Below are 5292 nucleotides of genomic sequence, written 5' to 3'. Positions count from 1 at the left end.
AAATGACCTGGAAATTTCTTATAAAATTAAAGATATGAGTAGACTTGAAATAAAGAAAAATTTCCACTGTTAGCCATAAAGGAGTAACAGATATTAAATGTACCTTTCTGCCTTAAACAACTGAAAAAACAAACTAAATATGTGACACAACAAGTTACAGGTGTTGGAAAACAGGCAATGCAAGACCATAACTTCTTAGAGAAAGCCACCATATAATTCTTAAGATAAACAGCTTACTGCCTCAAGTTTCCAGACCAACTTGTAGAGAAAGGAAACTGAAAGCCAGACTAGCAGTCTACTTGAGTTGAGGAGACAGTGTTGACAATTTAAAGAAGCCACAGGGGGATAAAACTCACAGGGCACAATAACAGAGAGAAGAGAGCTGCACAGATAGAACTACAGAGTTCTGCAGGGTCTTCCCGCTAGCATGAAGCTGAGAACCAATCAGTCCTTGTTTGTGAGGAAATGAATCAAGGCTGGAAAAAGGAAATAGATCACATATAATGCTGACAGCCAGAAAAGAGAAACCCTGAACATCTTGGGGCTCCAGCTGGAGTACTCGGAATTCTGATTATCACCTCTGTAGTAGAGCCAAAATAACCCCAGACTGAAGACTGCTCTGGTATTAACCAATAAATTTGAAAGCAAGTCTCAAAAAAGGAAACTAATCTTCATTGCATCTTGAAATAAAACGGAAAAATAATTCAAGGAATGAATGAATGAGTGAAAGAAACCCAGGATCCAACAATGCAAAATTCACAGTGGCCAGTGTCCAATTCAAAAAATATCCAAAATGCAAAAAAAGCAGGAAAAAATGTTTCATAATGAGGAGAAAAATCAATCATTAAAAATAAGTTATGATAGGGTGGCTCAGTCAGTTAAGCGTCTGCTTTCAGCTCAGGTCATGATCCTAGGGTCCTGGGATTGAGCTCCTGTCCAGCTCCTTCCTCAGCTGGGAGCCTGCTTCTCCCTCTCCCTCTGCCTGCCACTCCCCAGGCTTGTTCTCTCTCGCATGCTATCTCTGTCAAATACATAAATAAAATCTTTAAAACAATGAGTCATGATAAAGTAGGTAGAGAAATATATTAAACCAGCTATCGTAAATACACTGTTATATTCAAGAAGGTAGGAATCATAGTGAGCATGTTAACAGGAGGCATGTTAGATAATTAGAAGACTCAAATTGAACTTCTAGAGATGAAAAATACACTGAGACAGATTAATATAAATTATATAAACTCCAGAAGAAAATATTAGTAAACTAGAAGTAACAGCAATATAAACTATTCAAAAAACAAAAGTTACAAAAAAAAAAAAACAAACAGAAAACAACTTAGAGAAAAGAAAAAGTGAAAATCAGGCTCAGTGAGCTATGAGACAACTTCAAACAGTTTAATAAGTGTATAATTGGAGTCACCTAAAAAGAATAAGTGACAGAAAAACAAAAACAAAAAAATACTTGCAAAAATGGCCAAATATTTTTCCAAATTTGATGAAAATCTTCTGACCTAAGAAGTTCAGCAAATTCCAAGCAAAAGAAGACCACACAACTCCTTTCATAATCAAATTGCTTAAAAGTAGTTATAAAGAGAAAATCTTAAAAGCAGATCAGGAAAAGGCATAGTATATGACAAGGAATAAAGATAAGAATGACATCGAACCTTTCATCAGAAAACAAAAGCATTCGGGTGCCTAAGCATCTCAGTCGGTTAAGCATCTGACTCTTAATTCCAGCTCAGGTCATAATCTCAGGGTCGTGAGACCAACCCTGGCGTAGGGCTCTGTGCTGGCCATGAAGTCTGCTTAAGATTCTTTCTCTCCCTCTCCTTCTGCCCCTCCCCACCCCCACTCTCTCTCTGTATCTCTCTTTCCAAAAAAAAAAAAAAAAGAGAGAGAGAAATAAACCCAAATAAACAGAGTAAATAAATAATAAAAATAAAGGAAGAAGTCAATTAAATGTCAAACAGAAAAATAGAGAAAATCAGTGAAATCAAAACATATGATTAATAATCATGATAAAGCACTAGCCAGACTAATGAAGAAAGCAAAAGAGAAGACACATTTAAAAATATGAGTGATGAAAGTGTAGACATCATTACACATCCTATGACATTAAAAGTATAATAAGGGATGCAATAAACAAATTTAGCCAATAAATTTAACAAGTTAAAAGAAATGGCTGAATTCCTTGACATACATATACTTCCAAGCCCACAAAACAAAAAAATAGATAATCTGAAAAGTCATATCTCTATGAAGAGATTGATTTTGTACTTAAAACATTCCTAGGGGAAAAAAATGGTTCAGAGACTTCATTGCTGAATTCAACCAAGCATTTAAGCAAGAAAAAAATATCAATTTTACACAATTGATATTAGAATAATAAAAAGAAAAAACACCATGTTTCATTTTATAAGGTCTGAATTAATCCAACTAGACAAAGAGATTATAATAAAAGGAAATTAGAAACTAATATTCCTCCTAAACATAGAGGTAACAATTCCCAAGAAAAATTGAGAAGTTAAATCCAACTATATACATAATATAAAATGCATCATGAGCAAGTGTGAGTTATCCCAGGAATTCAAGGTTGGTTTAAAATTTGAAAATCAATTCTTGTCATTCATAATATTAATGAACTTAAAAAAAAATTAAAACCAGATGATCATCTTAATTTATCCGGAAAAAGCATTGGACAAAATCTAACATGTATTCGTAAAGAAAACTCCTAGTTTTGGGATGCCTGGGTGGCTCAGTTGGTTAAGCGTCTGCCTTCATCTCAGGTCATGATTCCAGGACCCTGGGATCAAGTCCCTCCTTGCTCAGCAGGGAGCCTGCTTCTCCCTCTGCCTGCCACTCCCCTTGCTTGTTCTCTCTCTCTCTCTCTCTCTCTCTCTCTCGACTCTCTCTCTCTCTGACCAATAAAGAAATAAAATCTTAAAAAAAAAAGAAAGAAAACTAGTTTTATTCCTAACAAACTGGGAATAAAATTGATGTTCCTCAATATGATAAAAAGAACCTATAAAAATCATACAGCTAGCATCATAATGATAAAATAAGATGTAGTCCCTGTAAGAAGGAGATTCTGATCTCACCATTTGTAAGCGACATAGTTCTTAACCATGGAAGTTGGAGTCATACAGGTTAGTAAAGGGGCAGTAAATGGTCTTTATTTGCAGATGGGATGATCTCACGCATAGAAAATACTAAGGAATCTGTAAGAACAGCACTAGAAATAATAAGTAACTTAAGCAACATTACAAGATTTAAAGTTAGTATACAAATATCATTCTACTTACAGATCCTGTAAATGGACAATCAGAAAATGAAATTAAAAACAATTGCTTTGGTAGTTTAATTAGAAATTATGAAACGTTGGGGCGCCTGGGTGGCTTAGTCAGTTAAGTGTCTGACTTCGGTTCAAGCCCAACATTTGGCGTGCCACTCAGCAGGGAGTCTGCCCATCTCTCTGCCCCTCCCCTTGTTCATACTCTCTCTCTCTCTCAAATACATAAATAAATAAAATCTTTTTTAAAAAGGAAGTATGAAATGCTTATGGATAAATTTGAAAAATTTGTACAGGACTTGTACAATCAAATATATAAAATATTTCTTAAAGACAACAAATGGAGAGAAGAATCTATATTTTAACTGTTGTTTCTTCTTCATAATTATTATCTATGTATCTGTGGATTCAGTGTTACTTTAATCAAAATTCCAACAGGCTTTTCTGTAGAAAATGACAAGCTGATTCTAAAATGTACATAGAAATGCAAATTATCGAGAAAATTAAAACAATTTTGACAAATAGAACAAATACAGAAAACCCATAATACCTATAATACTCAAATATCAGATTTATTTTTTTTAAGATTTTATTTATTTGTCAGAGCAGAGAGCATGCATGAGAGAGCACAAGCAGGGGGAGCAGCAGGCAGAGGGACAAGCAGGCTCCCTGCTGAGCAAGGAGCCCGATGAGGGGATGATGCAGGGCTTGATCTCAGGACCCTGGGATGATGACCTGAGCCAAAGGCAGACACTTAACCGACTGAGCCTCCCAGGCTTCCCTTTAAGATTTATTTTTAAACTAAAGTAATCAACGCAGTATGATAACAGCATAAAAATAAGTGTTTAAGTGAAGGGAACGTAATAAGAAATTCAGAAAGAGGCCCACACACGCATGTTCATTTGATTTCTGACAAAGGGTCTAAGAAAATTAAACAGGGAGAGGGGAAAATTAAAAAAAATTAAAATTATTTTTACATCAAACTGCTGGAACAATTAGATAGTCATATGCAAAAGAACTCAAAGTTTACCTCATGCAATATACAAAACTTAACACGAAATGGATCATATATCTACATGGATGAGTTAAAATTACAGAAGTTCAAGAAGAAAACAGGAGGAAATCTTAATAATCTTGTCTTTGAAAAGATTTCTTAAATACAACACAATAAATAGCTCAAAATATATACAAAAATAATTCGGGCATTGTCAAATTTAAGGGCTTTTGTCCTTCGAAGTATATTTTTACCAAAAAAAAAAAAAAAATGAGAAGGAAAGCAATAGAATAAAATATTTACAAAACATATATCTCACAAGGCAAAGGCCTCATATATATAATATGTTATTAAGGTGAATTGTCAGTGTGTATATATGTGTGTATGTGTGTGTGTATATATATATATATTTAATCAAATATTACATTTGAAATACATGCAGTTTGTCATATATCAATTATACCCCCAATAAAGCTACAAAAATATCTGAATATATGTCTGTTCTAAGACCCACACATGTATATACAAACTGACAACTCATAATAGGAATAAACCAATAAAAAGCTCATAAAAGATGAACAAAAATATTTAACAGACACATCACACATTTAAGAAAGGTCTAAGAATGGGAAATAAGCACATAAAAAAAGTTCAACATTATTAGTAATGAGAAAAGTGTAAATTAAAACCAAAATTTTGTCACTACACATCCACCAGATTAGCTAAAGTTTAAAAACAGTCCGTACCAAACGTGGGCAAACACATGTCACAGCTGAAAGTCTAATATTGGTTATGGAAATGAAATACAGCACAACGATACACCATTTTGAAAAAAGATTTCTTGAGGAGTTAAACATACACTCACTGAATGATTGGGCATTCAATCTATACCTAAAAATTTAAATGTAATAAAAATAAAGCACATGCCCACATCAGGACTTTTACAAAGAATTGTATATATCAGCTTTATTTGTAATAGTTAAAACAACTTGAAACAACCCAAAAGTCCATC

The sequence above is a fragment of the Ursus maritimus genome, unplaced genomic scaffold (genome assembly GCF_017311325.1).
Source record: "Ursus maritimus isolate PB19 unplaced genomic scaffold, ASM1731132v1 scaffold_6, whole genome shotgun sequence".
NCBI classification, from domain to species: Eukaryota; Metazoa; Chordata; class Mammalia; order Carnivora; family Ursidae; genus Ursus; species Ursus maritimus.
The sequence above is the reverse complement of the archived record's forward strand: the minus strand, read 5'-3'. Positions refer to the sequence as shown.